Raw genomic sequence first — 13,742 nt, forward strand, 5'->3', positions numbered from 1 at the left:
CTTTAGTCCTGGTTGGTGCCACCAACCGGGACCAAAGGCCTCTTTTCAGCAGCCCAAAGGGTGGGAAGCGGCGGCCTTTGGTCCCAGTTGGTGGCACCAACCGGGACTAAAGGGGGGCATTAGTCCCGGTTGGACTAAAGGGGGGCATTAGTCCCGGGTCGTAGCACCAACCGGGACTAATGCCCCCCTTTAGTCCCGGTTGGTGCCACCAACCGGGACCGAAGGCCTGTGCTGCCCCGAACCCAAATATTTAGTCCCACCTCACTAGTTGAGAGGGAGGCGCACCTGTTTATAAGGTGCGGTGCGCCTTCCCTCTCGAGCTCCTCTCTAAAGCAGGCTTTCGGGCCTAACACTGCAATCTGTGCCTGTGGGCCTACTGGGCCTCCCGCGGGCCTGAATCCTGGCCCATGGTAGGGTTTCTAGTCGTATTCAGGCCGTGGGGGCCCAGTAGGTGGCATTTTTTTTGTTTTTTTTGTTTTTTTTGTTTCTACTTAGAACTAAATACTTATAGTTTTGTAGTGATTTCTTTTTTATTTTAGGTCACAAAAATTATAAACTTTATGTTAGTGCCATTAGTTTTAAAATTTGAATAGTTTAAATTTGATTTTTTTAAAATTTGTGTGAATCACTAGTTTATGAATAACTTTACTATAAAAATTGATTTTTGAGTCAATCTTTTTCCTGCTATTTAATATTACTCTGTTTTATAATTATACTCAATCTGGTAATTTTAGTTAGTCGTATCAAATATTATAGGGGTGAGCCCTATTTTTTTCCAGTTTTTTTGTTTTGTTTTCTGCATTATTTATTTCCTTTTGTTTTTTTGCTTTATTTTTTAATTCTTTTTGCTTTTAGTTTTAGAAAAATTATAAACTTTCTGTTAGTGCCATTAGTTTTCAAATTTGAAAACATTTTTTTAGTTTTTTTTGTTTTCTTTGTTGCTTTATTTATTTTATTTTGTTTCTACTTACAACAAAATACTTATTGTTGCTATTTTTATTTTTTTTTCAGTTTTTTGTTTTGTTTTCTGTATTATTTATTTTATTTTGTTTTTTGCTTTATTTTTTAATTCTTTTTGCTTTTAGGTCAGCAAAATTATAAACTTTCTGTTAGTGCCATTAGTTTTAGAAAAAATATAAACTTTCTGTTAGTGCCATTAGTTTTCAAATTTGAATAGTTAAAATTTGAACATAGATGCACCTATAGAGAAAATTCGACCTAAATTCATAGTTTTCAAATGAACTCTGAAAAAGTTGGCATAGCATACTCGTGTGTTACAAATTTGGCATGGTATCATCATAATAGTTGCGGGAGAAAGTCTTCACTTTTTCTTCGCTTGTGTCATTTGCTTATTGCGCCGTAACCATGGATAATCTTCATTGTTTATCAGGATGCTTGGGTCAGCCTTGACATTGAAGGGAGGAATTTCATGAAACTTTTCATAATCTTCAGACATGTCTGTCTTGCCGTCCACTCCCAGGATGTCCCTTTTTCCTGAAAGAACTATGTGGCGCTTTGGCTCATCGTATGATGTATTCGCTTCCTTATCTTTTCTTTTTCTCGGTTTGGTAGACATGTCCTTCACATAGATAACCTGTGCCACATCATTGGCTAGGACGAACGGTTTGTTAGTGTACCCAAGATTTTTCAGATCAACTGTTGTCATTCCGTACTGTGGGTCTACCTGTACCCCGCCGCCTAACAGATTGACCCATTTGCACTTAAACAAAGGGACCTTAAAATCAGGTCCGTAGTCAAGTTCCCATATGTCCACTATGTAACCATAATATGTATCCTTTCCGCTCTTGGTTGCTGCATCAAAGCGGACACCGCTGTTTTGGTTGGTGCTCTTTTGATCTTGGGCGATCGTGTAAAATGTATTCCCATTTATCTCGTATCCTTTGTAAGTCAATACAGTCAAAGATGGTCCCCTAGACAACAAGTACAATTCATCAAAAATAGTGTTGTCACCTCTGAGACGTGTTTCCAACCAACTGCTGAAAGTCCTGATGTGTTCACATGTAATCCAGTCGTCGCACTGCTCCGGGTGTTTGGAGCGCAGACTGTTCTTGTGTTCATCAACATATGGGGTCACCAAGGTAGAGTTCTGTAGAACTGTGTAGTGTGCTTGAGACCAAGAATATCCGTCCCTCCATATTATTGAGTCTCTTCCAAGAGTGCCTTTTCCAGTCAGTCTCCCCTCATACCGCGATTTAGGGAGACCTATCTTGTTAAGGCCAGGAATGAAGTCAACACAAAACCCGATAACATCCTCTGTTTGATGGCCCATGGAGATGCTTCCTTCTGGCCTAGCGCGATTACGGACTTATTTCTTTAGGACTCCCATGAACCTCTCAAAGGGGAACATATTGTGTAGAAATACGGGCCCCAGGATGACAATCTCGTTGACTAGATGAACTAGGACGTGCGTCATGATATTGAAGAAGGATGGTGGGAACACCAGCTCGAAACTAACAAGAAATTGCGCCACATCACTCCTTAGCCTTGGTACGATTTCTGAATCCATCACCTTCTGAGAGATTGCATTGAGGAATGCACATAGCTTCACAATGGTTAATCGGACATTTTCCGGTAGAAGCCCCCTCAATGCAACCGGAAGCAGTTGCATCATAATCACGTGGCAGTCATGAGACTTTAGGTTCTGAAACTTTTTCTCTGGCATATTTATTATTCCCTTTATATTCGACGAGAAGCCAGTCGTGACCTTCATACTGAGCAGGCATTCAAAGAAGATTTCTTTCTCTTCTTTCGTAAGAGCGTAGCTGGCAGGACCTTTATACTGCTTCGGAGGCATGCCTCTTTTTCGTGCAAACGTTGCAGGTCCTCCCGTGCCTCAGGTTCACGCAAAGGTTCTTCGTCACGTGCATCACGTCGATTGAGGAGCGGACCTCTAGGTCTTTCCAGTAGGGTAGGTCCCAAAATATAGATTTCTTCTTCCACATGGGTGCGTGTCCCTCAGCGTCATTCGGAACAGCTAGTCCACCGGGACCCTTTCCAAAGATTACGTAGTGTAAATCATTGACCATAGCAAGCACGTGATCACCGGTGCGCATGGCGGGCTTCTTTCGGTGATCTGCCTCGCCTTTGAAATGCTTGCCTTTCTTTCGACATTGATGGTTGGTCGGAAGAAATCGACGATGGCCCAGGTACACATTCTTCCTGCATTTGTCCAGGTATATACTTTCAGTGTCATCTAAATAGTGCGTGCATGCGTGGTATCCTTTGTTTGTCTGTCCTGAAAGGTTACTAAGAGCGGTCCAATCGTTGATGGTCACGAACAGCAACGCCTTAAGGTTAAATTCCTCCTGTCTGTGCTCATCCCACGTACGTACACTATTTTCATTCCACAACTGTAAAAGTTCTTCAACTAATGGCCTTAGGTACACATCAATTTCATTGCCGGGTTGCTTAGGGCCTTGGATGAGAACTGGCATCATAATGAACTTCCGCTTCATGCACATCCAAGGAGGAAGGTTATACATACATAGAGTCACGGGCCAGGTGCTGTGATTGCTACTCTGCTCCCCGAAAGGATTAATGCCATCCGCGCTTAAAGCAAACCATGCATTCCTTGGGTCCTTTGCAAACTCATCCCAATACTTTCTCTCGATTTTTCTCCACTGCGACTCGTCAGCGGGTGCTCTCAACTTCCCATCTTTCTTTCGGTTCTCACTGTGCCATCGCATCAACTTGGCATGCTCTTCGTTTTTGAACAGACGTTTCAACCGTGGTATTATAGGAGCATACCACATCACCTTCGCAGGAACCCTCTTCCTGGGGGGCTTGCCGTCAACATCACCAGGGTCATCTCGTCTGATCTTATACCGCAATGCACCGCATACCAGGCATGCCTTCAGATCCTTGTATGCACCGCGGTAGAGGATGCAGTCATTAGGGCATGCATGTATCTTCTCCACCTCCAATCCTAGAGGGCATATGACCTTCTTTGCTGCGTATGTACTGTCGGGCAATTCGTTATCCTTTGGAAGCTTCTTCTTCAATATTTTCAGTAGCTTCTCAAATCCTTTGTCAGCCACAGCATTCTCTGCCTTCCACTGCAGCAATTCCAGTACGGCACCGAGCTTTGTGTTGCCATCTTCGCAATTGGGGTATAACCCTTTTTTGTGATCCTCTAACATGCGATCGAACTTCAGCTTCTCCTTTTGACTAATGCATTGCGTCCTTGCATCGACAATGACCCGACGGAGATCATCATCATCGGGCACATCGTCTGGTTCCTCTTGATCTTCAGCAGCTTCAACCGTTGCAGCATCATTGGGCACATCGTCTGGTTCCTCTTGATCTTCACCAGCTCCCCCCCTTGCAGCATCACCGTATTCAGGGGTGTGACGCCCCCGATTCAATCATACACTAATCATACACGCAAATGTGTATGATCAAGATCAAGGACTCACGGAAGATATCACAACACAATTCTAGACACAAATTAAAATAATACAAGCTTTATATTACAAGCCAGGGGCCTCGAGGGCTCTAATACATAAGCTCGAAAACACAAGAGTCAACGGAAGCAACAATATCTGAGTACAGACATGAGTTAGACAAGTGCCTTAAGAAGGCTAGCACAAAAGCATCTACGATCGAAAAGGCAAGGCCTCCTGCCTGGGAGCCTCCTAACTACTCCTGGTCATCGCGGTCTCCGTCACGTGGTAGTAGGCGCCCTCGTGGTAGTAGCAGTCGTCAAAGGTGGCATCTGGCTCCTGGACTCCACCATCTGGTTGCAACAACCAGGAAGAAGAAAGAAAGGGAAAAGGGGGTAGCAAAGCAACCGTGAGTACTCATTCAAAGTACTCGCAAGCAAGGATCTACACTACATATGCAACATTATCAAAGAAAGGTTGTATATGTGGACTGGGCTGCAGAAATGCCAGAATAGAGAGAAGGCCTAGTCCTATCGAAGACTAGCATCTTCTGGAAACCATCATCTTGCAGCAAACAGGAGGGAGTAGAGTAGCATAAAGTAAAGTAGTAGTAGTGTTATCAACCTCGGCCAAAGATCCTTTCTCGACTCCCTGCGAGAAAGAAATCCCAGAGCCGTACTATCCAATTATCATCACAATCCAATTCTCATCACCATCCAATTCTCATCACAAATATCCAATTCTAGTTGTATCGATCGGGATACAACTCCAAGTGTCCGTTACCGTAGGACAGGCTATGGATAGATGTTTTCTTCCCTGCAGGGGTGCACCAACTTACCCACCACGCTCGATTAACTCCGGCCGGACACACTTTCCTGGGTCATGCCCGGCCTCGGCCAAACAATACGCCGCAACCCGACCTAGGCTTAATAGAGAGGCCAGCACGCCGGACTAAACCTATGCCCCCAGGGGTCATGGGCCATCTCCCCGGGAACTCCTGCACGTTGCGAACGCGGCCGGTGAGCAGACCTAGCTACCTCCTTAAAAAGGTAGGTGCTTACCAGTCCAACCCGACGCGCACCGCTCAGTCGCTGACGTCTATTAAGCTTCGGCTGATGCATACGACGCAGAACGCCCATACTATGCCCACGTGATGGTTAGTGCTATCAGGCCAGAGGCCCCTCGGATCAAATATCCAAATCGTAGTGGATTAGGAACGCACGGTAACAAGCAGAGACTCACGAAAGATGTGACCCCGTTGCCCCGTCTCGAGGACTTGCGGCAAGGGCTAAGAATGCCCGCCCACGCCTCGTAATTATCTCACGGGCACCTTCCAGGTCAACCCGACTCCTCATCACTCGCAATTATGCTCGCGCGGGCACCCCTCAGGGTCGACCCGTCTTTAGTAACATGGTTCAGTGTAAAGTCATAGTAACCATAGTAACTGTGTGTTTAAACATCAAGGGGAAAACCCGAGGAATCACCCCCGGTGAATTCCACTCGATGTAATCATCAAGGTGAACGTAAGAGGAATCACCCCCGAGGTTCACACTTGAGGGGTTGCACGACAGAGTCATATCGGAAGTGGTTAAGGTGGAATCACCCTCGATGACCACGACCGAATAGCTACACTACAGGGTTAACATCAGAAGTGCTTTAGAGGTCTCACCCTCGGCACTTGATAGTAACCCAGCAGTGTCGAGCAACTAAGGGGAAAGTGATGTGCGGTGCCGGGGCCTGGTCTTCGATCCCGTTGATCGGGTCTTCAATGATGAAGCAGGGGCAACAAGGACAAGGTGGGGGTCACTGATGGATCACTAACCAACCTATACTAAGCAGTTTAGGATAAGCAGGTAAGGTACAACAGTAGATACAAAAGCAGGCTATGCATCAGAATAGGAGCAAACAATAACAGTAGCAAAATCTAATGCAAGCATGAGAGAATGGAATGGGCGATATCGGGATGATCAAAGGGGGGGCTTGCCTGGTTGCTCTGGCAAGGAGGGGTCGTTGTCGACGACGTTGATCACAGCGGCATCAGCGGCGGTCTCGGGGTCTACCGGAGAGAAGAGGGGGAAGAAACAGTAAATACAGGCAAACATATGCACAACATGATTACAAGCGGGGCTAGAGGTATTCTAACGCAGTGCTAGGCTTTACTGGCGATGGGAGAAACATCCGGGAAAGTTTTCCCGGTCCCGGATGTCTATCAGACAGATGAACCAGAGGGGAAAGGTTGCATGTTTTCTATGCTAGGGACGTGTGACAGAAGAACGGAGGGCGTATCCGAATTCGTCTCGTCGTTCTGAGCAACTTTCATGTAGAAAACATTTTCATCTGAGCTACGGTTTATTTTCTATTATTTTTCAAAGTTTTATTTATATATAGGAATTAATTTTAATCCAAAAACAAATGCGAAAAAGCTAAGTGCACACAGCATCGTGTACACAAAAGTGTACACAGGTTGACAAGTGGGTCCAGGAGGGGCTGAGTCAGCAGCCCAGTCAGCAGTCAACAGTTGACTGTTGACTAGTCAAACTGACTGGTGGGGCCGTGCGTAAGTGACACATACTTTAATAGTTTTTTTTATTAAAATAAGTTATTGCCTCAGATTAAGTTAGTGGCCTTGGGCCCACGGGTCAGTGAGCGGTTAGGGAGTGGGTTAGTGTCAGGGAGGGGGGTTATCCCCACTAACCGAACAGGGGCCGGCCCAGGCAGACGCCGGTGGCTTCGCCGGCTGGGCTCGCGCGGGCACAATGCGCCGGCAGCCACGGCGCGGCCGGCCGGACTAGCGGTAGGGCTAGCCGAGGGCGGCGAGGGCGAGGCCATGGCCATCAGCAGCCGGCCGGAGTAGGAGGGCGGGTGCGCGGCCTCCGGCGCGGACGCGGCCACGGCCTGCAGCGCGCGGGGGGGGGGGTGGCTGTGGTGGCCGGCGGCAGTGGCACGGGAGGAGAAGCAGGGGGCGAGCGGGGCAAGGCGGGCGAGCCGCGGGGTGGCCAGGGCGCGACCGGCAGCCGCGTTGGGCGCGGTGGACGCGCGACAGGAGCGGCGAGCATGCTCGGGGAGCCGGCCTCCGTCCATGGCGAACAGCAACGCGCGGGGGCATCTATGGCAACCAATCGAGACAAGGAACAAGGGGGAGGTGAAGGGGGAACAGGCAGGGCTCACTGGGAGGTCGTGTACGAGCTCGGGGAAGCCGGGGGTGGGGCGGAGCAGGGCGAATCGACAGCGGCGGCCGTCGGTGCAGAAGTTCGAGGACGAGCTCGATGGCGGCGATTCGGTGCGGATCCACTCGATTTGATGCACGGGATGGATGATGTTGATGGTGGCTGATCTCCTGGTCGCGGTCTTAGGGCTTGGGGAGGCCGGTGGCCGCGTCTGTGGAGGCGGCATGGCGACGGTGTCGCTCGGGCGGGGCGAGCAGAGGAGGTCGCAGCACGGGGGAGAGGAAGGAGAGGCGGCTAGGGTTCGCCCGGGGGAAAGAGGGGGGGGGGCTTGGGGTGCCCTTGTAGCCATCGGGGAGGCGGGGATGGCCGCCACGCACAACATGGCCGGCGGATGGGCGCCACGATCCCCTGTCTCCCTGTAGTAGGTTGAAGGAGAGGGGAGGTGGGCTGGGCCGGCCATTTGGCTAGTTGGGCCAAAGTGCCAAGTAGAATAGGCCCTTCTCTTTTTATTTTATTTTTACTCTGTTGCAGAATCTGTTTGCAATATTTTGAGCTGCCAATTGATCTTTGTAAAAATGTGGAACTTGGCCACATAAATACATTACAATATTTGGCACTACCACAAAAAGTTTGAGAGGAGTTTGAATTGATTTGGATTTTTCACAAATGGAAAAGTATAAGAAAAAGTTGATTTGGAACTGTTTTAATTTCCAAGGGAAATTAAATATCTCAAATGATGTTGAATCATCCATGACAATTAGTTAGCGAATATTTTCAACCCATCAAACATTTTTACTTGATAGCTCGAAGAAATAAGAATTTGACTTGTTTTCGGAATTTGAATTTGACCTGTGTCTGAAACAAGTGAGGTTTAGCAAGAGTAACAGTGGTGACAAGGCATCATTAATAGAGGATTACTGTAGCTTAATTATCCGGGCGTCACAATTCTCCTCCACCACAAGAAATCTCGTCCCGAGATTTAAGGGGTAGAGTAAGGGGGAAAGACTCGGAAAGGACGAAGCTCAACACAAGATATGTACCTGTGGCTATCTCGACAAACGTGGCATAGAGGCATCTCTCGAGTTAAAATTCAAGAAATTCATCGAGAGCAAGGTAAGGAGGAGCAATAAGAAGCTTCAACCGGGTAGGCAATCGTTCGATGTCTGAAACAGAGGGTTAAAGGGGTTCAAAGCATCGAGAATAAGTATTGCATCTGATACCATAATAGATCCCTAGGAAGGGGGCTCGTGATTTACATACGAAGCCAAGTGTGAGGATTAATTTTGGAAGACAGGGATGTACAGGAGAGTCAGGTTTCGATTCTGTGGAACTATGGGTTATGGGCCCATCATGTGGGTTAAAAGCAGGAAGGGTGCTAACATTTGCACGGTCATGATAGCAAGGCAGGTCAGAGGATAGCATGTCAGTCATGTTGGCAACAACATTGGTACCAAGGGCGAGGGACGAAGAGAACCATTTTCCTGCTCGTTAAGACGAGGCGGACCAATGGGCAAAGTTCTCGTCCATCGGCGGCTACCAGAATGTCATCAACAATAGTAACAAGGTCTTACTGACCAATTGTACACCGAGGTGTTTACATAAGCCGGGAACTATTACTGCTTAGGACATATGGATCACAAGATAGGTTAAACAAAACAATGGAAATGAATATGTGATTATTATGGTAATCGGACCAATGGAAAGGAAAGATGTTTATACCCAAGTATTAGAGTATAACTTTCCCAAAGAAAGGCAGAGCATGATTGGACTCCAAGTATTAAACCGTTTAGACAAAGGGGTAAGGAATTTATGAGGTTTACACATACAATGGTGATTGGATAATTGATCAAGATTAGTTAGCATTGCGCTCCCAATGTTCTTGTTGATGATCGGAGTACCACACACATGTTTCGGGATAGTGTTGACATGGTCATCAGGGAAAGGTCGGACTTCAGATACACAAAGGATCCATCGGAAACAACTTAGAAAATAAGTCGTACAATTTCAGCAAAGAAAAGATGAGGGTGTGGCCGACGGGCTCAGCAACAACCCATCGACATGTCAAAAAGGGTGTAATACCAAAATTATGTGAACAAGTTTGTGTTGGGGAAGGCAAGAATGTTGTCGATGATAACTTAAATCATCGAGGGGCAAGGATTGTATTTCTCATCATGAATTCGATTGATATCCTGGAAGAGCTCAGAATGTTGATGATGATCACGAAACATTTGTCGAGAGATTTCATGAAGATGTAATCGATCGGCGATGACATCAAGTCAAAGGAATGATGAAGCGAAAGGTTATTGGAACCACGGGTACGACACAAACTCGAAATTAAGCTTGCTATTCAAGACAAAATGATATGACGAGGAAAGTCGATGTAGGCTTAGCTCATCGTCAAAAATTGTGCTCCGGGAAGAAGGATCAGGTAGCACAGTTAAAAGTTGACATGATAAAAAAAATATAGCCGATCAGGCTAGGAATGATGTTATGGGGTATAAAACTTCCCAATATCAGATACTAGGTGTAATGCCGGAAGGTAAATCGGAGTAGAGGTTGGACGGGGGAATGATTTGCAGAGGATAAGTATTTTAACTTATCCGGTAAATGGAATCAAGGAGGAAATATGGTCGGAACCACAATTGCAAAGGATCAATTCATAGATACAAGCTGAGCTTGTACCAAAGAAATAATTATTTTTATGAGCAGCTTCCATGATAAGTTCTACATCGGTTCCATGGGCATGAACACAAAGGTTCAAGGTCGACTCCCACTTCTTCAATAGATAACCTTTCATTCACTCCTCGTTTTCGAAGAATTTGTAGTGCATAGGATTTATCTGGCGACGTACCAGAAGAGTAAGACTCGTGAGAACTCTCGGGTTCCCACGGATTATGGAAGGCATAAGTTCAACCCATCAGGGCATTTTAGGAACCTATTCCACAACGCCAAGAGTAAATAACACAAGCTCGAAGGCAGAGCACGGTTGAGAAGGCAGAGAATACAATTTACCAAAGGCAATATGTATCAGAGGAAGAGCGCACAAAATTTTGAATATGAAGGAAACTGCCGGATAATAATCCAACAAAGGATTCAGCGGTCCTTAATGGATCTGATGTGAGTATCAGTACTCAATCAGAAGAAGGAAGGAATGCAAAGGCATTGGATTATAGAAACATCTGAATAATTCGATGCTTGAGTACAAAGGAGTTATGATTTCAAGTCGAAGGATCAGAAGCAGAGGCTCTGATCAAAAGGTGAGTAAGTTGAATAGACTTAAATATGGCCCCGATCAAGTCTTGATTGGGCAAGAACCAGCTCATAACCGGAGCGATGTCGAAGCCGGAAAGAAAATTTCCAAGGATTAATTGATGATTGCGAGTATTTGCTCACACGTATCATAGGATTAGAATGACAGCCACAAAGAATTTTAAAGAATATTGCTAGACATATGGAATTAATCCTAATGCAAGCAGGCAAGGAAAATCAAGAGCAATAGGCTGCAGAGGATTTTTCGGAAGATCACATAGTATTTCCAAGTATTTTGGAAATCATGTGAACAACTGGGGATGAACGGGTTCAGCGAATTATCCGTAGTGCAAAAAGAAACCGCAAGGCAGAAAGCACAAAGGATTCTCGAAACACCGGAGAGTACATCTTGTAACAATAGGAGCAACTGGGTATGAAGGTACAAGCGGCGAGGATGTCATTCACGGGGATTATCTGTGGTCAGGAACTGCAAGGCAGTGGGCACAGGGTCTCGAAAAACATTGAGGAGTATCTGCAGAAACTTCTGGCGAAGCAAGCGATCAGCGGTAATGTCGGGGCTCTCCGGGAGGAAGTGGGTACGAGAACCTAATGTCAAAGTTAGTAAAATGTTTAACCCGAATAGACGAGAGATCAGAATCCCAGAGTAAGGAAAAGGAATAAATGATCCTAATACCACCCAATGGCGACGTGGGCCCGTAAGCCACACAGCCAAGTTAGTAAAAGTTTTTCATTGACTAGACTCAACTTCGACCAAGGAGTTGGAAAGGGGGCTACCTACAGGCAGTTGGCTCTGATACCAACTTGTGACGCCCTCGATTCAATCGTACACTAATCATACACACAAATGTGTACGATCAAGATCAAGGACTCACGGAAGATATCACAACACAACTCTAGACACAAATTAAAATAATACAAGCTTTATATTACAAGCCAGGGGCCTCGAGGGCTCGAATACATAAGCTCGAAAACACAAGAGTCAGCGGAAGCAACAATATCTGAGTACAGACATGAGTTAGACAAGTGCCTTAAGAAGGCTAGCACAAAAGCATCTACGATCGAAAAGGCAAGGCCTCCTGCCTGGGAGCCTCCTAACTACTCCTGGTCATCCGCGGTCTCCGTCACGTGGTAGTAGGCACCCTCGGGGTAGTAGCAGTCGTCAAAGGTGTCATCTGGCTCCTGGACTCCGTCATCTGGTTGCATCAACCAGAAGAAGAAGAAAGGGGAAAAGAGGGAGCAAAGCAACCGTGAGTACTCATCCAAAGTACTCGCAAGCAAGGATCTACACTACATATGCAACATTATCAAAGGAAGGTTGTATATGTGGACTGGACTGCAGAAATGCCAGAATAGAGAGAAGGCCTAGTCCTATCGAAGACTAGCATCTTCTGGAAACCATCATCTTGCAGCAAACAGGAGGGAATAGAGTAGCATAAAGTAAAGTAGTAGTAGTGTTATCAACCTCGGCCAGAGATCCTTTCTCGACTCCCTGCGAGAAAGAAATCCCAGAGCCGTACTATCCAATTATCATCACAATCCAATTCTCATCACCATCCAATTCTCATCACAAGTATCCAGTTCTAGTTGTATCGATCGGGATACAACTCCAAGTGTCCGTTACCGTAGGACAGGCTATCGATAGATGTTTTCTTCCCTGCAGGGGTGCACCAACTTACCCACCACGCTCGATTAACTCCGGCCGGACACACTTTCCTGGGTCATGCCCGGCCTCGGCCAAACAATACGCCGCAACCCGACCTAGGCTTAATAGAGAGGCCAGCACGCCGGACTAAACCTATGCCCCCAGGGGTCATGGGCCATCTCCCCGGGAACTCCTGCACGTTGCGAACGCGGCCGGTGAGCAGACCTAGCTACCTCCTTAAAAAGGTAGGTGCTTACCAGTCCAACCCGGCGCGCGCCGCTCAGTCGCTGACGTCTATTAAGCTTCGGCTGATGTATACGACGCAGAACGCCCATACTATGCCCACGTGATGGTTAGTGCTATCAGGCCAGAGGCCCCTCGGATCAAATATCCAAATCGTAGTGGATTAGGAACGCGCGGTAACAAGCAGAGACTCACGAAAGATGTGACCCCGTTGCCCCGTCTCGAGGACTTGCGGCAAGGGCTAAGAATGCCCGGCCACGCCTCGTAATTATCTCTCGGGCACCTTCCAGGTCAACCCGACTCCACATCACTCGCAATTATGCTCGCGCGGGTACCCCTCAGGGTCAACCCGTCTTTAGTAACATGGTTCAGTGTAACATAGTAACCATAGTAACCGTGTGTCCAAACATCAAGGGGAAAACCCGAGGAATCACCCCCGGTGAATTTCACTCGATGTAATCATCAAGGTGAACGTAAGAGGAATCACCCCCGAGGTTCACACTTGAGGGGTTGCACGACAGAGTCATATCGGAAGTGGTTAAGGCGGAATCACCCTCGATGACCACGACCGAATAGCTACACTATAGGGTTAACATCAGAAGTGTCGTAGAGGTCTCACCCTCGGCACTCGATAGTAACCCAGCAGTGTCGAGCAACTAAGGGGAGAGTGATGTGCGGTGGCGGGGCCTGGTCTTCGATCCCGTTGATCGGGTCTTCGATGATGAAGCAGGGGCAACAAGGACAATGTGGGGGTCACTGATGGATCACTAACCAACCTATACTAAGCAGTTTAGGATAAGCAGGTAAGTAACAATAAGCAGGTTACAAAAGCAGGCTATGCATCAGATTAGGAGCAAACAATAACAGTAGCAAAATCTAATGCAGGCATGAGAGAATGGAATGGGTGATATCGGGATGATCAAAGGGGGGGCTTGCCTGGTTGCTCAGACAAGAAGAAGGGGTCGTCGTCGACGTAGTTGATCACAGCGGCATCAGCGGCGGTCTCGGGTCTACCGG

This window comes from Triticum aestivum, chromosome 6A (genome assembly GCF_018294505.1).
Source record: "Triticum aestivum cultivar Chinese Spring chromosome 6A, IWGSC CS RefSeq v2.1, whole genome shotgun sequence".
In the NCBI taxonomy this organism is placed as follows: Eukaryota; Viridiplantae; Streptophyta; class Magnoliopsida; order Poales; family Poaceae; genus Triticum; species Triticum aestivum.